Source organism: Cryptomeria japonica, chromosome 7, assembly GCF_030272615.1.
Source record: "Cryptomeria japonica chromosome 7, Sugi_1.0, whole genome shotgun sequence".
In the NCBI taxonomy this organism is placed as follows: domain Eukaryota; kingdom Viridiplantae; phylum Streptophyta; class Pinopsida; order Cupressales; family Cupressaceae; genus Cryptomeria; species Cryptomeria japonica.
Window position 1 is genome coordinate 373,468,108 of NC_081411.1, and position 27,437 is coordinate 373,495,544.

Below are 27,437 nucleotides of genomic sequence, written 5' to 3' on the forward strand. Positions count from 1 at the left end.
GTTCTGAGATTTTGTAGAGGTGTTCATCTTCAATCTCTAATGCCTATATTGCTCGCAGAATGTGCATGTCTGTCACCAAGTATGAGAAAACCTGCACTAAGTGTAAAAACAAGAGAAAAAAGGGTGTGTTGTAAAGGAGAATGCCTCAGTCAGTCCACTATTTGGTCTATTTCAACCTCTACAAAGCACAAAAGAGAAGATTTAGAATGTGTGCAGACCTAAGTGGTAAGCATTAGTATTATGTGTACAACAAAGTGATCACAAGATAAAACTCTAGGGGGGAAACTACAAGAAGTGGTGTATGATTGTGATGAAACTCAAATGGTTAATGGTGACCCCAGAAGGATGTAGAAAAGTGAGGTTAATGGGAGGAATTGCAGATTGAGGGAACAGCTAAGACAAGAATTTTTGGGAAACAGTTTTGATAGAGGAGAGGGAAATAGAGATCCATGGTTTCCAAATGGGGAAAGGAGAGGGTAAAACTATGAGAGGATGAATGTGGATGGTATTTAGACATGATTATGGCTGATATATGGTGATGGAGTCCCTAAACTTATGGATTTCAGGTGTATTCTTGCTGCCCCACTCTCTCCAATGGAGTTCTTCAATTTTCTTGTGTTGGAGAAGAGAAGTAGTGGTAATAAGTTTTCTCAATAAAGAGGATTATAGAGAAAAGGGGTTTAAATAAACCTATACTAAGTTTTCAGGAAAGTTACTAATTGAAAATGCAGTAGGTTTAGTGCACAAATGAATGGGTAAAATCAACTTTTAAATTTTAACTTGGACACTAGCACCCATTTGACGTAGGTGTCCAGACAGTAGCACCAGGTCAACGCAAGTCTCATTGAGGAATCAGGGGTTCAAATTTAAAGTATTGACAGATGAGAAATTCCTAACACTGGGAGTGCTTGTATTGTCCTTCTGTGATCGAGGAAAGGGTAAGAATCATGTGATATGGTCCTAAAAACATACTAGAGGAGTAAACATTAAAATGAGTGCAGAACATAAGATGGGCATTACAAAGTAGGCAATTTTAATCCTTACAGTTACCTAATCTCATCAATGTTAAGGAAAATTTCTCGTTGGTAGAGCTCCTCCACTGAATTCAACACACCATCATCACAAGGTTCATGAGTTCCTCTCTCATCATCAATGATATCCACAGCCACAACCATTCCTTATCTCTATGCCGTCTCAATGGCTTCAATCTTGACTTGAATGACTCTCAATGTGTCAATCAGATCGTTATCATGCATTGTTCCCAGACTTTTGCCATTTCTCCTACCATCTCTGTGCATTATTTTCACTTTTGCAACACCTGCAACTAACATCTTTCAATTGTGGAGCACAACTCACCTCTTTCAAGAACCAAAATATTTGCTCGAATACCAATTAATGCAGTGTCAACAACGGGTCAAATGAACATGTAGTTAAGAAACACACAAAGTACAAAGTAAAAAGATTATACAGAAGGTTTCAGAAAATTATCATCAAGATTATCACAAATTCACACATAGCATGTAGTAAAATATATACAAAGAATTCTTTCAACATGAATCCAGTAGAGTGATGACCATCAACTTTAACCTACCGTACCCCAAGTATCGATAACCTCACAGCCAACGTACATACATATAGCCTATCTTCAATAAGAACTGTTAACACCAAACTCCATTATTAATCTCATTCCGGTATCCAGCGCCAACCGTTTCTCTTTCAATTTGCATACTTGTTTGAGAAAATGGCGACATGAACGAAAGCCATGGCAATGGCTTACGAGTTGGGAGTGGAAAGGGCTGCCCGTGTCACAGTGTTTGCAGTCGAGATATACTTCGAATTTTTTCGATCAAGATAGGCATTGCCGAAGAAGACGGTGCCGCGGCTTCCGTTCAGTTTGCCATTTTGTCAAAGAGAATGCAGAGATCTCTGTTTGGGAAGACGAGAGGTGGAAGCGATATTCACATACAGCATATTGGATTCTTATTTAGAATTAATAGTTAATTGATTTAGTAACGGGCATGGTAATGGGCATAAATGCTAGCATACTTATATGTTTTAAAATCTAAGTAAAAATACGTTAAGAGATATCAAGTTATAAAATATTGAATATAAATAAATAGTAATAAAGATAGATATTAAGTTAATAAAAAGTTTAGCAGTCAACTCGTTAGCAAACAATCTTTTTATATTTTTTAAAAAATTGTCTTTTGAAACCTTCTTTTCTTCAAAGATCACATCAAATATACAGATATTCCAAAAAAAATAAGATTGGGATGATGTGATCTTTTTTTGGAAATCCTGCATATTTGATGTGATCTTTGAAGAAAAAAAGGTTTCAAAAGGCAAATGTATAAAAATTTAGAAGGATTGTTTGCTAGTAGTCACTTGACTGCAGAATCTAGATAAAGACTTTTTCTTGAAAATTTATAAAGACATTAAGTTTCCACAATCCATGAGATAATAATAAGTGCTTTCGGATTAGATTGTGTGAGAGTTTTTGCATCAAAGTTTCGGATCACACTCTATGATCCATCATCAGGATGATAAGAGGTAGATAGCATGTAGAGATGAAAAATGCATTCTTAAATATACTAAGCTCTTTACTCCATTAAGATATTCAAACAAGGCATGCGACTAATTTGAAAAGCCATCTAAAGTAATTTAGCAACTCATGTATTACAATGATAACAAGATGAACATAAAGGATTTCTTGAATAGACTAAAAATATTTGGAAGTAAACCAACCTCAAAGCATAATACAATCCAATATACCACATCTACCTAATGAAACTAGTTTTAAGGCACAAACCAATATTAGGAGTATTTATTTACAATATAAGTGAATTGATCTTGAAATGTTAAAAAAATGAATATGAAGAAATATAACTTAATTTAAACTCACATGTTCTACAAAATGTTTTAACAATGTATGAAAATGATTAACTTAAGAGATCAATTATGTCAAATATATTTGTTGTTGATTGCTAAGATATATTCTACACAATTGTCACAATTCAAAAAACATAATTTTTTTGTTTTATTAACTTAAACAATGTGTAGACTTATTCATCCTTTCTCATGTACAAAATATTTTTGGCTTTTTTGTTCCAAGATTGGTAGAGAGTTGATCCCTATGAGAATTTGAAAACACAATATATTTAAGAATGTTAATTCAATGGATGATGCCTTTTTATTATGTCGAGTTTTTTTTGTCTCCCAAAAAAGCATATCACTTGACATAATGTTCAAATTGTGAGGATAGAAATATTGCCTGGTGTAATATTCTATAAAATTTAATGCTTTGGGAAAAAATTGTGCAACGATACTACAACAAGTACAAAATGAATAGTAGCTAAGTCTTGCCATATACATTTTCTCCAAAAATTATATAGCTCAACATGATGTTCAAATTGAGGAGACACAAATATTTGACTTAGTAATATTAGACATAAATTTAATTTTGTAAGGGAGAATATGTACAATGATAGTACAATGGGATTGTAGTAAATAATAGCTAACATTTGTCATCTACATTTGATACAAAAAGGATATTGCTCGACAAATTGCTCATCATTTCACAAATCCCATTCAAGAGCAGACGAAGCAAGTAGTATTCATCATTTCAATGATTTTATTTAGCATGACAAAAAGGGGCCAATTTTCATTATTTCATCAAAGAATTAGTCCAAAGTCAAAATCATGGTCATAGTTTCATCTTTTCTCAAATTCTTCTTCATAACACTCTAATTTCACAAATAATTATCAAAATGCCTAGAGCCCCTTCACAAATATCTAGACTCTTGTGAATGATTAAATGCTTGAGCATTGTGTTTGGAAAGAATATATGTGAAAATAGAGGATGCATTTGAAGAGTCAATGCATTTTTTATTCCTATCACTTTCCCTGCTCAATAACCTCAACTTTGTTGGATATTGTTGTGCATTGTTGTTGCTAGGATATGTTGTTGTCATTGATGTCAAAATATTCTTGTGATTTGCTCCGGTGATTGCTGATTGGGAAGATCTTATGATCCGGTTTTGTAGTGTTGTTTTGTTAATCACTATTTTGCGAAGTTCAATCTTTCCTCCTGTATATGCCGGTGTGATCAAATCTTGTGTTGAGATTTTGGTATATTGCTTGGAATGGTCTTATGTATCTTCATTTCAGATGGATCGTGATTTGGTGCTCCACAAGCCATCTTTCTTCGTGATAGTTGCTGATTGGTTGTGTTCTTGAGCTTTCAGATGTTGATCGATGAAGATTTGATAAGTTGTATTGGTGTAACTAATATTGATGATTTTAACGTGCTTGTTGGTGTTTCCTAGTCGTTTCCTATTTGTTCTGGTGATCCGCATTGATCGTTGTGTGAGTTTTTGATGGTTTCTATGAACCGGTGATGATTTTTTGTGTTATATGGTATTTATGGTGGTGTAGCGTGTTGTGGTTGATCTTGGTGAGATTTCTAGTGGAGTTGAGCATTTGGGAATTTGAATTAGGTCCATGTTATGTTGTGTAAATCATTATATTGGTTCGGTGGTCGATCTTGGTATCGTGTGGTGTAATTTTGTAATTGAGGGTTGAGGGTTTAACCGACCTTGTTGTCAAGGTTGATGATTTGTATATATAGGTGATATTGTCATGTAGTTTAGGTGTCGATACTGTGTCTGTATTATCAGAGTGTGATGTATGTGCAAACAAGTGATTTATCCTTCGGTGTTGAGATTGAGGAGAGATTAGTGTTGCTGAGCAGACAACTGTGCTTAACCGAAACTGTAATCAGGCATTTGGAGATGCTATTCCTTTAGTTCGTTTCTTCTAGATCGTAGTCTAAATCTTATTGTAAGTTAGTGAGACTTCCCTGAGGGTTGTAGCCTTTCGGGCCATTATCTTTTGAACAATGAGCTCTAGGCAGTGTGCCTGAATGCATGTCCATTCCCCATTGTAATATTTCATATACTACTGTAGAGTATCATCTTACTGTGGGTAGGTTCTCACCATGGTTTTTCCCTTTACCGGGTTTTCCATATCAAAATCTTGGTGTTGTGTGTTGTGTTGTTAATTTGCTTATATTTATTACTGTTGTAGTTTATCAGATCCGGTGAAGAATGATTCACCCCCCTCTCTTAGTCTTCCTCCTCTTTGCTACTAACAATAGAGCAAGTTAGTGAAGAGAAGGTGAGGCTGGAGTATGTATCTACAAATGAACAAATAGCTAATATTTTCACTAAACCTTTTCCTACAGATTTATTTGTCTATTTGAGAGACAAGTTAGGGGTATCTACCCCTCCAGATGAGAAATAGATGCACTGAGTTGCATCAATCTGTTGGACTTCAGAGCTATATCCTTTTATCTGGATTGGTGAGTTGGTGTTGCTCCTTTGGTGGAGTAGTCTGTGTTTTAGGGGGAGAGATTCCTGAGATTCATGTTTTTGTTTTAAGGAGAGAGCTTTTGGTTTTCTGTTTTGAGATATTTGGCATTGTTGTCAAAGGGTGAGAGAGATCATGTGAAAAACTTCTTTATCTTTCTTGATCCTAGGGGGAGTGTGCTGGAGATATCTTCTTTTTTTGCATTGATTGTTTTTCATATTCATAGGTTGCCATCAATGCCAACGGAGGAGATTGTTGTATATTGTTGTACATTGTTGTTTCTAGGATATGTTGTTGTCATTGATGTCAACATATATTCTTGTGATTTTCTCTGGTGATTGTTGATCGGGAAGATCTTATGATCCAGTTTTGCAGTGTTGTTTTGTTGATAATTGTTTTGTAGAGTTCAATTTTTCCTCCAGTATATTCCTGTGTGATCAGATCTTGTGCTGAGATTTTGGGATATTATTTGGGATGGTTGTGTGTATCTTCATTTCAAATGGATTGTGATTTGGTGCTCTGCAAGTTATCTTTCTTTGTGATAGTTGTTGATTGGTTGTGTTCTTGAGCTTTCAGATGTTGATCGATGAAGATTTGATAAGTCATGTTGGTGCAGTTGTTATTGATGATTCTAATGTGCTTGTTGGTGTTTTCTAGTCGTTTCCTATTTGTTTAGGTGATGCGCATTGATCTTTGTGCGATTTTTTGATGGTTTCTATGAACTGGTGATGATTTTCGTGGTATGCGGTATTTATGGTGGTGTAGCGTGTTGCGGTTTTGGCGAGATTTCCAGTGTAGTTGAGCTTTTAGGCATTTGAATTAGGTCCATGTTATGTCATGTAAATCATTATATTGGTCCAATGATCGATCTTTGTATCGTGTGATGTAATTTTGTAATTGAGGGTTGAGGGTTTAGCCAACCTTGTTGTCAAGGTTGATGATTTGTATATATAGGTGATATTGTCATGTAATTTAGGTGTCGATATTATGTTTGTATTATCAAAGAGTGGTGTATGTGAAAACAAGTGATTTATTCTCCGGTGTTGAGATTGAGGAGAGATTGGTGTTGCTAAGCAGACAACCGTGCTTAACCGGAACTGTAATCAGGCATTTGGAGATGTTATTCCTTCATTTCATTTCTTTCGGATTGTAGTCTGAATCTTATTGTAAGTTAGTGAGACTTCCCTGAAGGTTGTAACCTTCCGAGCCATTATCTTTTGAGCAGTGAGCTCTAGGAAATGTGCCTAAATGTATGCACATTCTCCATTATAATATTTCACATACTACTGCAGAGTATCATCTTATTGTGGGTAGGTTCCCACAATGTTTTTTCCCTTAACTGGGTTTTCCATATCAAAATCTTGGTGTTGTGTGTTGTGTTGTTAATTTTTTTTATCTTTATTACTAATATAGTTTATTAGATTTATTTTTGTGATTAAGTTAGTAGATCCAGTGAAGACTGATTCATACCCCCCCTCTTAGTCTTCCTCCTCTTTGCTGCTAACAATAGAGCAAGTAAGTGAAGAGTATGTATCTACAAAGGAACAAATAGATGACATTTTCACTAAACCTTTGCCTACAGATACATTTGTCTATTTGAGAGACAAGTTAGAGGTATCTACCCCTCCTGATGAGAACTAGATGCATTGAGTTGCATTAATCCGTTGGAATTCAGAGTTGTATCCTTTTATCTGGATTGGTGAGTTGGTGTTGCTCCTCTGGTGGAATAGTCTGTGTTTTAGGGGGAGAGATTTCTGAGATTCATGTTTTTTGTTTTGAGGAGAGAGGTTTTGGTTTTCTGTTTTGAGATCTTTGGCATTGTTGTCAAAAGGGGAGAGAGATCATGTGAAAAACTTCTTTATCTGTCTTGATCTTAGGGGGAGTGCGCTAGAGATATCTTCTTTCTTTGCATTGACTATTTTTCATATTCATATGTTGCCATCAATGCCAAAGGGGGAGATTGTTGGATATTGTTGTGCATTGTTGCTGCTAGGATATGTTGTTGTCATTGATGTCAACATATATTCCTATGATTTGCTCTGGTGATTGTTGATTGTGAAGATCTTATGATCCGATTATGTAGTGTTGTTTTGTAGAGTTCAGTCTTTCCTCTGGTATGTTCTAGTGTGATCAGATCTTGTGCTAACATTTTGGGATATTTTTTGGGATGGTCTTGTGTATCTTCATTTAAGACGAATCATGATTTGGTGCTCCACAAGTTATCTATCTTCGTGACAGTTGCTGATTGGTTGTGTTCTTGAGCTTTTAGATGTTGATCGATGAGATTTGATAAGTGGTGTTGGTGTAGTTGTTATTGATGAATCTAATGTTCTTGTTGGTGTTTCCTAGTCATGTCCTATTTTTTTTTATGGCGATCCACATTGATCGTTGTGCGATTTTTTTATGGTTTCTATGAACCGGTGATGATTTTTCGTGTTATGCAGTATTTCTGGTGGTGTAGCCTATTGCGATTGATCTTGGTGAGATTTCTAGTGGAGTTGAGCATTTGGGAATTTTAATTAGGTCCATTTTATGTCATGTAAATCATTATATTGCTTTGGTGGTCGATCTTTGTATCGTGTGATGTAATTTTGTAATTGAGGGTTGAGGGTTTAGCCAACCTTGTTGTCAAGGTTGATGATTTGTATATATAGGTGCTATTGTCATGTAATTTAGGTGTTGATATTGTGTTTGCATTATTAGAGAGTGGTGTATGTGCGAACAAGTGATTTATTCTTCGGTGTTGAGATTGTTGAGAGATTGGTGTTGCTGAGTAGACAACTATGCTTAACTGGAACTGTAATTAGGCATTTGGAGATGCTATTCCTTTAGTTCATTTCTTCTAGATTGTAGTCTGAAGCTTATTGTCAGTCAATGAGACTTCCCTAAGGGTTGTAGCCTTCCGGGCCATTATCTTTTGAGCAGTGAGCTTTAGACAATGTACCTGAATGCATGTGCATTCTCCATTGTAATACTTCACATACTACTTCATAGTATCATCTTACTGTGGGTAGGTTCCCACCATGGTTTTTCCCTTAAACAAGTTTTCCACGTCAAAATCTTGGTGTTGTGTTGTTAATTTGCTTATCTTTATTATTGTTGTAGTTTATCATATATGTTTTTGTGATTAAGTTAGTAGATTCGGTGAAGACCTCTTTGCTACTAACAAACTTGCCTATGGATTCCTTTATACTGGATGAAAATTTGAAATAATTAAATACTTACCCAATGATAAGTATTTCTTGTTCAAAATAAATATTAAGAGAATGCCATACTTACCAAAATATACTGAAGATTATCAATCAAAACCCGACATTTCATGCCCAAACCAAACACATTGATATTCGATATCATTTGTCAGAGATATGGTCGAAGATGGCAAAGTGAAGCTGGTTAAGGTAGAAACTTTGGTGAATGTTGCAAATTTATTGTGTAGATACTCCCTTTTCTCTTGCAAGGTGTTTGACAAGTGGGAGAATATTGGGAAAATGGTGTCTCAACCTTGTATTTGCATGAGGTTACTATTCATAGTAAACTTATTTGAGCACAAAATAGTGCAAAATTTTCCCCAAAGCTTCGGATTGGCTAGATAAGCATGCCAATAAATTTTTCGTTGCAAGATGATAGCTAGTTTTGAAGATATTAAAGTTTTTATTTTTTGAAGGGTGCGATGAAAGATTTAAGATTAATTTTGAGGACTTTAGAGGATTTAAAATTCCCTAAAAAGTGAGTGTAACTAGTGTAGCGAGTTACTAGGTGATAGAGAAATTCATGATCTTTTCGACGATTCAAACCGTTCGTCAATCAGACACACGCTTCACAAGTTATGGCCTCTACAAGTTTGATCTCCTAAATTAGCAAATATAAAATGAATTAGACACATAAAAAAAGGACGTACATGTGTTGATGTGTGTTTTTATACATATAGGGCATCTAGATTGGAGATAAGGTCATCTCTACTTTGTTGGGTAGTTTTAGCCCATGGTTTTGTAATACCCTTTAACATTTTCTTGTATTGTATCTCCTATATATGAGGTGCGTGAGATTGAGGTTGTGTGTAAGAGTTATGGCTAATGAGTTATCTCTAAATCTTTGGTTGGTGGTACTCGTGTGAAAAGATTTCTTTGCAAGTATATTGTAATCTATCATTGATTTTTGAATAATATATTGGGCAACTTTTGGAGTGTGGAGTTTTTCTCTTGAAAGGGTTTTCCCCACATAAATCACTGTGTTGTGGTATGCATGCTATTATGTGCATTTATGCTAAGTTTCTGTAACTTTTGTAACGATCTGTAAAAGTTTTTGCATTACCCTCCTTTCAAGGTTAGTGTAGGAATTTATTCCGCTACTTAACTTGCTTACACCAACATGATGATGGATTATAGTTCTAGAGCTAAAGTACCACTCTATGTTGAGAAATATCTAATCTCTGATACAAAATATTAGGAAATTTTAATCTCTATTCAAATAATCAAGATATGACTTCAATAGATGAGATACAAGGCTTGGAGTACCAAAATATGAAAATTTGAAACTTATATGCAAATTTTAAAATTAAGTTTTTTTACTATGGAATTATCATGATTAGATCTATCTTCTTTATAATGCTTAAAATTAGCAAACATATCATGCTTAACAACACTACCTTATGTGAACTTATAATGGTAATAAATAATGTAACATAATGTGGTGAAAATATTAGGGTTTCTACCATTAAATGTATGCAAACTACTAATATTTTACTTGGGGACCATTACATTAAAAGAGGGAGGTAAACCCAATAGATCTAGCCACAAACCAGTAAGGATGAGGGCTGGCAATGCTATTGGATTTACTTGATTTGAATTTGACTCCCCTCTTTTGATTTGAATTATACAAATGTTGAAATTAGGGTAAATGTCCTATAATTGATGTAAAAATGCATAAAAAGTAAGCTATCATGCCACAAACTTGGATACGAGGAATGTAAATGTATTTGGATATGCTCCTAGAAGGAACTCCTAATTTGTCAAGACTAGGATGGTGGTCACTTTGGTCCTCTGCACTTTTCACGTGCTCCTAGGGTATTGATTTGTCACTATGAATAAGGCCAACTCTGAAGATTGCAACTCTGTACCTATTCCTGTGCACACTACAAAAGTGAAATAGGTTGGGAATAGGGGCTTACCTTAAGTCAAACCTCGATTTAGGAATTAACCTTGAAATAGAAATGAAATATAATTGAATTGCAGCAATGGAAACGTTCTCCTTTTGAGGGAGATGGTGAATAATGATTGAAACAGAAATGCTATACCTCCTTGTGAAGTTTTGGTTGTCTCCACACAAAATTAGGGTTTCATGAAGTCTTCAATAACATAAACCATGAATGTCAACTCCGATGCTTTAATATTGACCTTATCTATGCTCCAATGCTTGAAAGAAGACTAATTGCTTGCTCACTTGAACTCGATTGCTTGATGTCGAATTGAATTTTATGTGTGGATGTCAAAATAAGAGTAGACATCCTTTTATACTTGTTTACCAAAAAATAACTTAATTTTCTAACTTGAGACGACATGGGGCCAACATTCCCACCCAAATCATATCTCATTAAGGGGCCTAAAATTGGGTCTTAATTGAGAGGACCGAGGCACTGGGCACTCTAGTCCCAAGGGGACTAGGGCAATATGCCCTGTTCCTACCCAATCATAGACTAGAATCAAGGGGCAGGATGATGTGTGAAGTGAAAATAGTGGAAAATTTGCATAATATGAGTAGAATCAGGTCTTATTCGGCATGAACGCCAAGGTGAAGGCCCAAATGTAGACAAAATTGTACGGGAGTACAATTTAGCACAATACATACATATAACATCATCATATCAGCAAAGAGATACAAACCAAAAATATAAGAATATCACATAACACATGATTTATGTGGAACAATCCTTGTGGGAAAAAGATCCATCAAAAAGAGAGGCCAAGTATGCATTATCTTCAAATAAATGAGATTACAATACATTCAATTCCATTCTCTTCTTTTCCTCCAACATTCCAACACCTATGTACTTATGAAAAACCTCTTTATGCCTCAACCCGTTCTTATTCATGCAAAGTAATTCTATTTAACTTTTCCTCATTATTTCTACATCAAAGGAGCTAATTTTATAGACATGTCAAGAGCTCTAAAGCACAAAACAAGGCATACAAAGACGATTCTTCATTCCAAACATCCTATCGCCTTGGATTGACTCCTTAGGATGCGAGAGGGCACCAATTTTAGATCTAATACTTTCCCTCCAACTTGGGCACTTAAAATTGGAAATTAAATATCATGTTAAATGCAATGAATGATATAATATGATGGGAGACATGTTGCCTATTTCCAAGTTCCCACTTGGAGAAGCCCAAAAATCACTCATTTGTCCATTTTACTTATCATTAACCATCCCATTGTAGGCATACACATGTGGGAAAAACAATAATAAATATTTATGTCCATAAGTCACATTTATTGTTGCTAGTGGAACCGATTACCCCTTATAAATGTATTATAAATTTAATAGTGAGAATAAATATTATAAATTATTTTTCCAATACAACCTAAGTGCTTAGGGACACTTGCCAAGGATGTTAGAACCATGAAATATGACATAGGATTTACAAGGTAGATCACATCTTAATCCTAACATTCTCCCACTTGACATCATACATTGTGAATTTACAAATAGGAATTACAAACAAGGGAAAAATATCTCTTATCCAATTATGTACCACTTGAATCTTCACCATACTCTCATGTTCCAACAATATACATACAAAAGAAACCATGATTACCACCATCAAGAAAAAACTCACATCTTCCAACATATCACCTATGGAGGAAAAAGAAACATGTGAAGGTAGATCATATCAATTGTCACTAAAACCTGCATCAAACTTGACATGAAAAAAAGAATCAATTTCAAGTGATAACAAATGATATAATTAGATTTCTTACTTATACCAACTAAAATAGAAACCACAACAAAATGCAAAGTGTCCTAGCTAACCATACTTCAAACAAGGGTATATATCATCATAGACCAAAACTACAATCGAGTCTTTGTATATTCATCCTCCTATCTTAATGTAACCTGTTGGTTCCCAAAAACGGATGACGGGTTTACACTGCTTACAGAGCAGAGACCAAGCTGATTTCCTCCAAATATCCATGGAGAGCCACCTCCAACTATCAACATCTGTCAGACTTCGACCAATAATAACAAGGATAGAGGGTCCTCTTGCACTTTAGGCTCTGCAGAACCAGGGAGGGTGATCCCTTCAGTAAGGAATTCCTGCTCTCCGCAAGGATATTCAGGAACTCACTAAAAACAAAGCAGATTATCTCATTAATAAAACTCAACAGAAAGGGAGAATGCTCAAGGATGGAAAATCCTTCAGTCATCCTCAACCTTAACCTGGAGTATGAGAGATGGTGAGACTATTTTCAGAAAATACATAAATCTTAGCAAATGATTGTTCCGATTGTTTATAAAATTTGTTTTGAGAATTCATGAAGGAGATACAACCATAAAACTGATAACCTAATGATATTTGCTAGCAAATACCAGTGCCTTATTCATTTGGGCTACAGAGTCGATGAAAAGTGTTGTTGAAAATCAAATAAAACTTCATCTAATAGCTGGTCTTGCCTGAAATAATACTGCCTTACAATATTACTCTGCTTATGATCCTTTATCTGAACTACTTATCAAATTCTATGGTGAGCCTTATTTTCTCTATAATCTTATTCAAGCATTCTTAATTAACCCCTTGGATTAAAGCATTGAATAAAAGAGTACATACATCATAACAATGCAATAAACAAAAGAAACCCTTGATCCCATTTGATTAAAAGAAGACAAAATCACACACAGGAGAGTAAAGATTAGGAAACTATATTTACATTAATATTATGAGCTATCTTTTATCAGATGATAGCCAACAAATTCAAATACAGAGTGACCCATTTGAAAAGGGGAAACCACAACTATTCTATTACAATTTTTCTCTGCAAAATAACATTACAATCCTTGTTATTTCCTACGACTCTCTAAAACTATTTTGGACTTAACCCTGCAGAAAAGATCTTTCTCAGAAAAATTTCGGACCCTAACTAATGGCCTTGAATTCCCTTTTATAGAAAACAAGGGAGCGACAAGCTTCATGCCATCAGACACTTGTCAACAGTAGATTCATTTCTTGATAATTAGCCCTAAAGGCTATGTACAATTCTATTACAAAATATCCACATGTCTATGCGCTGGCACCTATGAATCATTGTTCTCGAACCGAAAATTGGTAGAAGCAAAACCGTTCGAATCATGTCGTTATCGCCCCGACACCTTCAGATGGCGTGTGAGATGTTGCTTTTTTGTACCATAGAGCATTTCCCTTCCTTAGAAAGGGAAATAGGTTCCCAGAAAGAGGTAAAGTCTCCCCTCAAGCTAGAGGGGGAACTCAACCTTCATGCCCAGGATCAGAGGCAGTGGGAGGTGAAGTTAGAGGGGAAACATAACATGCTGGGGAGGGGGCACAGCTTCCATGCAGCTACATGGATGGATTGTTGCCACTCCCTACCCAGACATGTCCCTTTTTTGTTTCTTTGCAAACTCTGTCTCAGAACCCTCTTCCACCCAGAGACTGAGTAGACATAGAGGCTGTGCCATGCGTGACCCTTCTTTGTAGGAAAGGGCTTTCACGTCCCCTCTGGCAATCCTCCCCACTTTCACATCCCCTATGACAATAAACATACTCACACATAAAAAAGAGGCTCCATTCGGTATCACAAAGTATATTGCAACTCTGTCTATAAGCTTGCTCAAACATCATTTCTTCTGCAGAAAGAAAAACTGCACCTAGAAAATGAAAAGGCTTCATACTCTTCTACCAATTCGATCACCACCTTGTTGTATTTATAGTTGAACCATACTTCATCAATTAGTGCTTGCTCTTGAAACATCATCACTTTGGCGTTCTCAATTTGCTCTACCAGCTATAAACACTAGAATTCATGCATATCACATCTACTGCATTCTTCTATCAAATTTCTCCTGATGTGAACGATTTTATTCTGATCTTATTCCTCTTTTCAGTGTACAATCTCCTGCTTTAGGATTTCTATCGACAAGCAAATCCTTGAATTCATCAGAGAACTCGTGATTCATCACACCTGAACTGGAAGCTTATCCAAATCCTTTCACATCTCTGAGATATCATCTTTGACTGTCAAATCAATCCTCAATCGACAAGTCTGAATCCCATTCATTTTGCCTTTTCCCGCGAGCTACAAACGGTGCCTCTAAAAATCCCTTCAAACTTCTCATTTGAAACTCAACCGTAGATCTCATCTAACTTGGCAAATCTAACGGTCATTTCCTGCCAACTTAGCAGTTTGACTTTCCAACTGTATCTGTGGACCTGCCAAATCGTGACTGGATAGTGCCATATTATCCTTCGACCTAGCTCCATCAACAACCTCCCTGCAAGCCTTCTTGATCAAAAGGGACACGTGGCATCATCTCATGATACCGTGGTCCATGACCACCTGACAAGTTCCATTGCGTGAATACGAGGGCCGTCCAATCTGTTCGATCTTTACCACTTTACATATCGCCCGCCAACTCCTTCAAGACTTAAAAGTCGAGCACCTTTTACCTTAGGATAAAACATCCCCATTCACTCTGAGCACGTGCAAATTGATGGGATTGTTAGTAGACCGAACTTTACCACCTGCGAACTGGTATTACAAAGATTTTGACTGGTTGCACTACTAACCCTGCCGGTTTCGCTGATAACACGCAACATCATCTTGTGATGCCACGGTCATTAAATATTTAGAAGGGGACCGGTAATAGGGATGTTATGCATTTGACTTAGGAAATTTTATCTCACAAACCGGTTGACCAACTTTTGCCTTAGGGAATAAAATGACCCCATTCATGGAAAGGGTACCCTTGGTTTAAGTGGGAAAAAGTAACAACGAAATATATCATTTCTAGGGTTTTCTTCACAACAAAGTAAGAAGTTTTCATAAATCCTAAACCCTAAGCCTTGAATTGTTCTCAGAGGATATAAGTGACAACCTGAAAATCAATGTTTTGGGCTAAAATTTGAATATTTTATGCAATCAATTTTCAGGGCTATCATAACCAATGTACAAATGACCATGAACAAGGCTAACTAATAAATTCTTCATCAACACTAAAATAATCTGGTGGATATAGACAACCCACATCCAAGTCATGCCATTGTAATTAAATGGGTGACTAATCCATCCACACAAATCCATAACTCATAGATCCTAATCCAATGGAACATGCAAACACATCATCACATCAGTAATCAATAGCACAAGATATTTAATTGAATAACTAGACATATATCTAGAAAATCCCTCTATATGAATAATGTCAAACCTAAAAATAGATCGAGGCATACCAAGTGTACTTATAGTACTCTAGATAGAAAATGTAGCTAACGTCTCTATTATACATAGTCTCTATTGGTGTTAATAATGTTATTTTATAACTAACTAATTAGAGGGGTCCAATTCACATGTTAAGTTTACTTACTCTAGATAGAAAATGTAGCTAACGTCTCTATTATACATAGTCTCTATTGGTGTTAATAATGTTATTTTATAACTAACTAATTAGAGGGGTCCAATTCACATGTTAAGTTTACTTAGGTTCTAAGTGGCATTCGAGAAGTTAGTTATAACGTGGCCATGCTTACCTCATTTACTTAGTTATCTACAAATATAATATTTGCATTGGGTATTTAATGTTTGTATCAAGGGTAGTTGTCATACTACATCACACCTTGTCTATATAATTAGTATCTCAATATTCAACCAACCTCATTATTCCATACTCTCTTGTGAAAGGTTTCTTTGTTTTTACTAGTAATCCTGAAGTCTAGAACTTCAACATGGTATTAAAGTCATGGTCATGCAAAATCCTCCTCAGATATGAGGGTAGAACTATTGGAAGATGAGATATTTTTTGTGGGTTTCATTGTAGGCTAATTTTGACATGTGTTGGAGGATATTTGAGCTCATCATTGAGTCTAAGATGACTAAGAAAGTCAAGATTTCCTTTCATTTTGTGTTAAACCCAATCAATAAAATTTATTTGTGCTTCCATCTTTCAATCCTTAGCTTGAATGGGAATGAATTTTCATACATTTATACTTATTTTTATTTCTTCCTAAGGGGAAAAAAGTTGTTTGTAAGCATTGGATCATGCTTAGCCTTCAAATGCTTACCATTTTTGTAAGAGATTATTTGCTATGGGGGTCTTCTTAGTCTATCTCTTTCCCTCTTATGGCAAGGAGGAGGGTCTTTCAATTGTATATTCGTGATCGACTCTAGATCTAGTTCTTGGGGCTATTCATGATGTCTCCATACATTGTGCTCATTTGAACACTTTCATATGATCTTTGTATTCTCTCTTTTGGGGAGGGGTTTTTCCCCAAGTGGGTTTTCTCCTTTTCTCCCTTTATGAGAGATCATTTGTTCATGGATTCCTTACATAGCCTTGTAGCCATGATTCATAATCATCTTGTATTTTTTTTATCATTTGCATAATAATTTTATCTCTCTAAGTTGCACTTAAGAGGGGGTGTTAGTGTGAATAAGGTTATTTCCTAACTAGTCATTAATAGGGCCATATTCACATGTTAGGTTTACTTAGGTCCTAGGTGGCATTATAGAAGTTAGTTATAATAGGACCATGTTCAACCTCATTTACTTTTAGTTATCTAGGCATTTAATGTTTGTATAAAGGGTAGTTGTCATATTACATCACACCTTGCCTATATAACTAGCATACCTATTGTTGGTTCCCAAAACCACAGATTGGAAATTCTAGAGCTTTGCCAAATCTCCTACTGATTTCTCAAGCAGCCTTGGCCAACGAATAAGAATGGTCAAAGACCAAATTCCTCTGCACTTTAAGCTCCACTAGAGCTAGGCGAGTATACCTTAATCTCCAAAGCACAAAGAGATTTCTTTATAGTGAATTTAAACTTGTCAAATTAGCTGTTTGCAAGAATGGCAAAATGTTTCCTGCAACTGTGCTTTATTATGTTCTTTTAACTTGCTTTAATCTGAAAAATTGAATGTGATTCAATAGTGAATGAATGCTTATAAAAGAATGTTGTTGGAACCTTAAGTAATTATGAAAAAAAAATACTAATAGGAATAAGAACTATGTTTCTCTGATAGGGACCTTATGCACACCAAATTTACTCACAAAAACTAACAATAGACAAGTGCCTTATCTGACAATTTATATGTTACTTAGTGGACAAATATTTGTAATCAACTTTGGAGATAGTTTGAAAAACTCACAAATATGCAAGACTATCACTGCAATGGTTTCATTATATGTTGCAAGAATAACAAAAACAATTATGTTTCCTACACAATGACATGTGATGGCACACTGCAACAAATCTTAATTAGATTTATCCAAAGAACTTGATTCAGCAACACCATGTAACATAAAATGATCTGGAGATAAAGACAACGAATCTTATATATTAATTTTGGAATAAAAAGATATACAAAAGCTATAGACTCACATGTACTTCATGATATTCTTGCTTGCACAAAAATGACTTTTCATTTCTATAGACTTGCTTTAACATAACACTACTAGTCCCAACAAACAATTTGAAAGATAGGAGCCTGTAAATTGTGAACTCCCCCCTTGTATACAAAAATGTCTCCCTATACATATGCGACTCAAAAGACACAAATGAAAGGACACACCCTTTCATTAGTACAAACTAAAAACTGACAAAAATCTAACTAATAACTCCCTAACTGCTATAACAACTAACAATATTACAAAACATATTACAATTGACACAAGTTAACTCTAGCCATCGAGGACCAAGCCACATTTTTGAACATGTCGCAGGTAAGCTTCATCCTTGTAAGTGCTAACGTTGAAGATGATATCTCGTACTGCCATCTCTATAGTTACAAAGTTTTCCAACTGGTCCACTGTCTCTACCATATCCAAGGTGTCAGCCCGTGCAATATCTAGGGAAGCATTAAGTAATGATTGACATTCTGTAATCCACACATTCCTGTCCTTAATCTGCCATGTTTCATCTATCACTTCTGGAATACCATGGCACACAATTCCCTGACAATCATCATATTCAACCTTTAAGTTTGCATCAAACTTATCATGCTTCTTTATCAGTCTCTAGATTTTCTCAATAATTGCAATGTCTGCCTGACTAGCCTTCTTATCCTGTAAGAGCATATGCAATCTGTCAGATATTCTCTTATGTGACATACTATTATCCATTTTCTTTTGGTAAACTGTCCAGAAGTCTTCAAGAACTCCAGTTATCTTTTTCAAATCTTTTTGACAATAAGACACATGTTGTGTCTGCCCTTATGTTCTGCATTTTCTCTTTCAACTTCTTATTTTCTTTATGCAATTCCTCACACTTCTTCTTCAATTTTGATCCATCTGTTATTTGGGGTACAAGATGACCTCTACTTCTCAAGAGCTCTTCATACAATGACTTGTATTTCCTTGCTTCTTTTGCTAACATCTTCATTTGTGCCTTATTCAATTTGGAAATATCAATCCCCATATCAGTTGTGACCGTTAAATCAACTTCACCAACTTTTAGCTTCATCATGTGACTAAAAACTTTATCAACATCAATTATCTTTGGCCTTTTGCTTGGAGGATAAAGAGCCCAAAGCAACATAGCTTCCTCATCTTGGTCATACCTTGACCCAATGAAAATATCATCAACTCCCTAAATATCCAATTTGAATTCTTTATTTTCTGAATTTAACAAAGTGTCAAAAATGTATGAGGCACTCAAATCCTAGCTAGAAAAAAGAATAATCCCCGCCTCTGAAAGAAATTGTCTCCCTCTTTGAGGGGTCATCACAGCCATCTTTGCATCAATCTCAGCTTTCTGCCACCTTGTTAACTCTGCCTCATTATCTGGGGTGATATCAGGGATTGCATCCCTCAATCTCTTGCCTTTGAATTGATACAAAAAGGTCCTAAACTCTTTAGACTTAACAAAAACATCATCAGACACAAAGGTGTTATGCTCCTCCAATTAGGCATCAACATCAACATTCATCCTTGCAATAATTTGATCACGTGCTTCAAGTTCCTCTTCTCTTCCAGGCATTTTAAATCCTGAGACAACCTCATTTTCACTTGATTCACTTTCAACTTCTTCTTCTTCCTCCATTTCCTGCAGTCTCTATCTTTTTTCTTCTAATTTCTAATTCAAATCCTGAAAAATTTGCATAGCTTCTTCAGACTCCTTGTTTCTAAAGATATCCAAAGCTTCAATATGCTCATGCAAGTAATCACCAAGATTCTGTTTTTTTCTGCACTAGTGTATATAGCCTTCCGGGTCATAACTTTTCCTCCTTGTGTGCTCAAACAGATTATAATCCTCTATTAACTTTCTGTCAATAACTTCATAAGCCTTTGTTGATACAATGGTGAAATCACCAAAATGCAGAGTTCCAGGTAAGAAGACTTGCTTGTGGGCACCCCCAAAGTGATGTGCATTAGAGACACTCATTTGTCTCACAATCTCCAAGTAAGCAATTCGGTCTAGCATAGGCTTTGGTAGCATATAGGTAGCACCTTCGAATCCAAAAAACCTAACATATGAGAAATCTTGGCATACGTACCAATCACCCCAATTATGATTCACCCTTGTATCTCCATGCTCATGGGATCTAAAAAATCTTTTAATTTCTTCTGAGAATGATCCATCACAAGAAACCCCAAAAGATCTGTATAGTGGTTGAGCAAAAAGCTCTTCAAATGTGAGATAATGGGATCTCATGAATCGAGAATCCCACAGTGATACCCACAATTGTATTGGCTTCTCTTTCCCATCCTTACCATAAACATTTAATTTCAATTCTTCAGGCCACAACCCCCTAGGTCGTTCGTAAAACAAGATAATATGTATCAATAATGAATAAAATTAAAAAGATTTATCAGGGTTATTCTAAAGATTTAAGAAACCCTAGTGCATTTTTTCCACAATGTAGGTAGCATAGTCAAATTGTCTCAGCTCATGCATTTGTATATCTGTAGCAAGTACTAAAGGTCTTATTCGAGCCACATCTGGAACCTCAACTCCTCCTACTTGACCACATGCCATGTACGTATATTGCAAATACTGTCTGAAAATGTTGATGTCGAACGGGGGCCCGCCTTCATCTGTCAACTTCCCTTTCTCAACCTTATGGATGGCCAAATTCCGCCCGTTGTATATAGTATCCATCTTTGTATATTCTTCTTCTAGCTTCTCAAAGGACAAAAGCACATCGGATTCGAAACCAAGACCAAAAACCTCATGAATGGTAGCTACTGAAAGACGGATGAATGCGTTGCCACTTGGTAATTGGATACATCTTTTCATGGAATTATAAGCCCTACCCAGGGTTTTCAACAATTGAATATTTACAAAGACATTAGGGACCACTAGCTTACCCAATCCAGTCGTCCATGGGTTTGAGACTGGCGTAGGCTTTCTCCTTCGTGAGTAATGATATAAGAACAATTCATGGCCTCTAACCCTAGTCCAGACATCACCAATTTCCTTAAAATCATCCTCTAGCTAGTCACATATAGGCAAATTAACCTTAGAACTTCAAAACTTGGCTCCTAGTGAGCTCATCTGGTCAATCATGTCATGATTTAACTTCTGCTTCTGCACACTTTCTCCACCTTTAGACTTATTTGAGGCACTATCATAAACTTCAGTAACCTTCCTCTTGCCTTTGGAACTAGAACCCTCCATATTTGAATCCTTCAAGCTTTGTGAAATTCAATTTTCTACAGTTTAGTTTCTCTTCAATCTCTTTGTTTGCTTCAATCTGTTATGCAAATTCCTTATACAAACTTCCATATATAGATTTAATATATTAGGAGCATTTACTCAATTGAAATCGTGCTATGATTTGCCTCGTGCAAACAAAAACTATCCGTTGCCTGCATTTAATAATGGCGGGTGGATTCATTAAAATCAGATTTTGCAACGGCTAGTCTGCACAACTCCTCCCAATGATTCAATCACTTGGCACCACCTGTCTTTTTGATCGGCATAGGTCTCCCTAATCACTCCATCGAGCATCGACGTAGCTCATTTTCCCTCATTCCGATGGTTATAGCTTCCCTGATGGCTCTACCTTCTGGATAGGTTTTACTTTCACCTTTATGTCACATCGGTGTAGGCCATTCCGATGTACCCTCTTCTATTCCTCCGTGGCATTCTTCCCATTGGGTATCAACATAGCTCCAAATATATTCCTCTGATGGTTAGAAGTTATTCCGATGAGTCCTCCTTCATAGTCTGCATCTCGTTTGTTACATCGGGTCACCTTATCGGGTATCAAAACAACTCATTTTATGTTTCTCCAATGACCCGATGACATCAACCTCATACTTGTGTATCTTTTTACTTCTCCGATCTATCAACATACATTTCCTCGATGAGATCCCCTTGCTTGCACCCATCTCTGCTTTCTCATCAAGTATCAGTGTAACGAAAAATGTCTCCTCTCGATGAGCCGATGATATCCCGATGACTTCGACTTCGATCGGTGTAACTTATCCCGATCAAGTCTCCTTCTCTGTGCCCGACTTGTCTTCCTCATCGGGTATCAACATAACTTGAAACACCTCTCCCAGATGGCTTAAGTTACCCAGATGACTCGATATTCTCCTCCTTTTGGTATCGCCTCATCGGAGTAGGTCCGACCGATAACACTGCCTTCGCCACCTAGTCCATCGGGTATCAGGGTAACGTAAGATGACACTTTCCAATGACCTGATGACATTGCCAACAAGTGTTCCACTCCATCCGACATCGACATAAGTTTTGCTGATAACCTCATCGGGTATTGGGTTAACTTTTTCTCCGTGCTTCCGATTGTGAAGGCTATGCCGATGACTCTGCCTTCTTGTTATGCAATCGGTGTAGTTCTTCTCGATGGATTACTAACTCGCCAAACTTGTTCCTGCCAATCACACCCTAAGAAAATGCCATCAGACTCATCGGTGTGAGTTTTGCCGATCGACACACACCCTTTTCTCCTTAGGCAATCTTATCGGGGTGACTTAACCAATAAACATAATTTTATATTTTATGAAGAGAAGACTTTCTTTCACAAATGTAACTTTCCACAACCATGCTAATGGACTTCTAAGGCATTATAAACATCTCTGAATGCACTCATGACCCTGCTTTTGTGATGAACCCTAAAATATGCTCTTGCAATGCAAAGACTGTCATGATGAAGGTTATCAAAATGTCACCATACTTAATGCCATCCCTTAATATGCCCAGGTGATACTTGTTCATACAGATTCAGGCTACAATTGGATTTCTCTGACACAACAACATATCCCCTGCACATGCAATCCAACAATAAATGCTCTTATGATGAAAATATACATATAAAACATCAATAAATAGCACAAAATATTTTGTAAAAATATGTGCTAACACTTATCTTTATAGAAATATATGTAAAATACGTCGAGAGATATCTCAAATGGAAACCTAATCTTAATTCAAATATAATGGTAATTCAAATGAAGCAATACTAAAGACATTGATTTTGTTTATCCTAAAAAAGTATTATGTACCCTAATACATCCAACATGAAGGACAAAAATTAGATAAGCATGTCAAGCATCAAATTTAAATTTATAATAATTTTCTTTAATGTTACAAATGATAATGACTATAAAATTCAATAATATTTTAATTATTATTTTTTTTCTAATTTTGATGTTCAAATAGGCTAAGTGTTTGATCAAGGTTGAATGAGAATTTGTTTTTAATTTCAAATTATTTGATCTAAAATGTTGGTTTTCTGTTATGGTCTTAGACTTTGTTGTAGACTTGGGCTTTCTTCGAATCTTTGTATTTTTTTCTATCGATAAAAAAGGTTGAATGAGAATTAGGATTACTCTTAGGGTTAAATTAAGATTAGTGTATACCTAGGTTAATGTTATAATTCAATAAGAGTAAATGTGTAATTGAAGTTAGGGTTATCTAATTAAATATAATTTACAAATTATCAAAGTGAGGGTTAAATTTTAGTTCAATTATAGTTGACACTTATAATCTCATGCATTATCTTTGATCAATGAGAGGGTGGGCTCTATTATTGTTTTGAAAACATTTTTGAGATGATAGGTTTTCAACAGTCGAAGATATGTAGTGTAGTATTTAGGGGAGTTCATATAGCAGAAGTAGAACATGTAATAATTTATTTAGCTGACCCTCTCTTAATTATTATAAATCTAAACATGGTGGAACCAAACTCCTTTAAAAGTGCATGCATATAGATCTACAATATGTCATAGAAGATATTTTCTTTAAAGATTTGAAACCCCACTTGACAAGAACTTTTCATAGAAGATATTTTATTTAAATATTTGAAGCCCCACATGACAATGCTACATGAAGAGTTCAACATTTCAACTAAAAAAGAAAACTACCTTCGTTAAAAAACATGGCAACAAAGCATCCTTTTAACACAAACTTATATCTCAAAGTTTCTATTAGATTTCCAATTTTAAAATCCCAACATGACTAGAAATTTGCAAATCAATTTCCCTCAATGTGAAGATGCGTCCTTTAAAAATTCAAAGACATCGATATTGACAAATGGAGAGTCCTCTCATGCTTACATATATTGAGTCTAACTACTTCTAGGTTGATCCATCTTAGGCTTATCATTAATAATTACTTAACATTAATAATATCTCCAATAAAAATTGACATTGGTGATTGATATGTAAAATTTATAGTCGTGAATTAATTTTAACTTATAAGAGTGGTTTGTTTGAAATTGTACGCGGTTATAGTTCTTCCATATCAAATCAATTTTTACTTAACCTTAATAAAATCTCCAATAAAAATTGACATTAATGATTGACAAGGAAAATTTACAGTTGTCAGTTAATTCTAACTTATAGGCATGCTTTGTTTCAAATTATAGACTAACTACGATTTATCTATATCAAATCAATTTTAAAATAGTTAATAAGAGAAATTATTATTGAATTGTATAAACCCCTTTCAAGTTTTCTTTTCTAGACAGAATCATAGCAATGATACAATTTACATAGAGAATATTTTGTTCTTCTCCATTTGACACAAGCCACATTGACCCATAACCATACTGAAAAATCCTGTATTAAAATCTCTACAAAATCCTAATGAACATCTAAAATTGGAAACTTTAATATCTATACTTGATAGAATAATCCTTGGGAGATATGACAAGCCATTGACCTTTCTTGGCACCTCTGTAAACAGTCTCGACGATATCAATTAAATCATGTTTCTCTTTAAGATCCCAACTGATCTTGTAATTAATATTTTTCCCCAAATCCATCATAATGTGCTTATTGTAGAAGACGAAGATGATTGAAATCAGGGACTTCTGTTATGTCCACTACATAAAAGACAACAAAATTCTTGACAGACTTTGCCACTCTCACAAGAATTTCATCCATCTGCATGCATGTGTCTTCCCAATCATGGTCGAATCAGACCACAACCAGACGCTCCTCCTCTGATAGAATTGCCTAATCAAAATCCCATCCTGAGTGAAAATGAAGAAGAAGATGCAACATTTTTCTGTATTTTCTTTTTCAGTTTGTTGTCAGACTTGAGTGGTGGTTTTATAATTAAGAAATCTTTTTTCAAAGTTTCGGTTAGTCTTAAATTGCATACATTAAGCAATACATTAATCTTAGAGAATGTCAGTCAATTCTGAATGTTTAACACTTTTAAGCCTTAAAGTCGAAGTTTAGTATGTGTGATTTAAACCGTCCTCAAAAGTTCTTCGATTTGTACTGAGTTTGACAAGTCTGAATATAATAGAAAACTTCTTAAAATTTTAGAAATAAATTATGCATATATTTATTATATTAATAACTAAATATGAATGGTTCTTGGTAAATATCTGAACTATTCTTTATCATCAAGACCTATAAAAATCTATTTCTCAGTTTGGACCCATTTTAGTTTCCGTTTTGTTCCATATTTTTTAACAAAATTATATTTGTTGCAGTTTATTATGTACATTAAAATAGGAAAAACATATCATAATAATTGATTTTATCAAGAAGTGAAATGCAGACATATATACAGAACCCCTTTAGCTTCTTACACAAGGGATGTCTTAAATCAATATGACCACTTTGTCAAATTGAAATAAAGAAGTATACATTTCCTTCACCATATGTTCAATAGAAAACATGACTATAGCAAAGCAGGTGTTGCCTATGTAAAGCTAGAGAGAAGATACACTCTGAATTGTTTGCAAATATTTACATCTAGTCTTTAAATCCAAATTAAAATCAAATAAATAATCTATGGAAACACATAGCTACCATGTGCAAGCTGTGTCACAGAATAAAGAATAAATCAGATATCAGATGTTGTCATAGTTATAGGATTTCACTAGATTGGCAAGGTAGAGCAATTGTCATAAAGGGTGGGTTCAAGTCATTATATCAATGTTACAAAATTGGACATGAGTAGATTGAATAATGAATGAATTACAATTGTCTTATTATATAGAAGTCTTAGACACATCCAAATATTTCTAAAAAATTATCTTGCAAAACTTACATTATTAAAAATAAAACAAAAAAAATTAAAAATAATTTATTTTTTAATATTTTAAAGAAAAAAAATGTTTTTTGGAAAGGATACCTTTATCCATATTATTCTTATTTTTTAATATAACTTATCTTTTTAATATTGATAAAATAATATAACATATTTTTTTAATATTGATATAATATTTTCAATTTAAAAGTAAATTAAAATAAACATATGACTAAAACTTTATATATATATAGCATATGAGTGTCAATTTAAATCACCCACGGAGTTTTTTTTTGACAAAGGTTCTTCAACTCATTCTATGAGTGTAATATGTCTCTCAACATAATCATGGTGATTGTAAATTTGTACCACATCCCACATATCTTGCATATCTCATATTTGAATATTCAAGAAAGCTCATTATTGTATACAATCTTGTGGAAGGTCTCTTTGTTTTTGTCCATGGTCCCAAAGTGTACAAATTCAACAGTCTCAAAGAAACATACAATGATATGCATATCCTACAAACAAATATGCTACAATACCTCTCATATCACTAGTCTTCGTACCTCTTCAAAATTATTTACACTCAACTATGTGAATACAATTTTTTTAAAAGAAGAATAAGACAAAAGAGAGAACCTACAAATCAAACCATATCCTTGTTCCACACTAACTTGTACCAAGTTGTGTAAAGTAAGATCTTTGTCACTGTTTCTAAATTGAAATAATATCAACAACTAACATTCAAATCAAATGAAAATATGACATAAATAGATGTAAACCTCTCATATTGAAGTTCCAACAACAAAGGGAATATCCCAAATAAACATATCATTTCTTGTATGTCTCCAAATAAGTCCTCAAAACTAGATCCATAGCTCAAGAACAAAACAAGGAGAACAAAAAAAAATCATAATACCATGCATCTTATTCTTAACAAGTTTTTAGAACTTGTATATGCATGACTAACTCATATGAGAAGACACCATACAAATTGAAGAATACATCTGATATTCAGATGACCAATACCTCTCAGATCATTCAATTATGAGTATACCAAGAATGAGATACAATATTATCATGTGCACATAACACCAAGCAATGAAATCTTACAATAAATGATATTATTTTTAGGTCCATAATAGATTCGCATCCATACCTAGGTGTAGGTTCCTTAATCTTTTTTATTGAAATAGTCAACAAAGAGTTGTGATATCAACACATGGTCTCATAAATAAAAAAATTCTCAACCTCACCCAAGTCTCTCCAGTCTCTATGAGCATCCACCAATCAATGCATACCAACTTCAAATGCAACCTTGCAAAATCATGAAGCTCGACACAAATGGTTAATACTCAAAATCTAAGAGAACCAACAAAACCATTG

General features: G+C 34.9%; 1 pseudogene; it reads right to left on the minus strand.

Moving 5' to 3' along the window:
* Positions 1 to 24,669: 24,669 nt before the first annotated feature.
* Positions 24,670 to 25,066, minus strand: LOC131069893 (thioredoxin-like protein YLS8; annotated as a pseudogene).
* Positions 25,067 to 27,437: the final 2,371 nt, after the last annotated feature.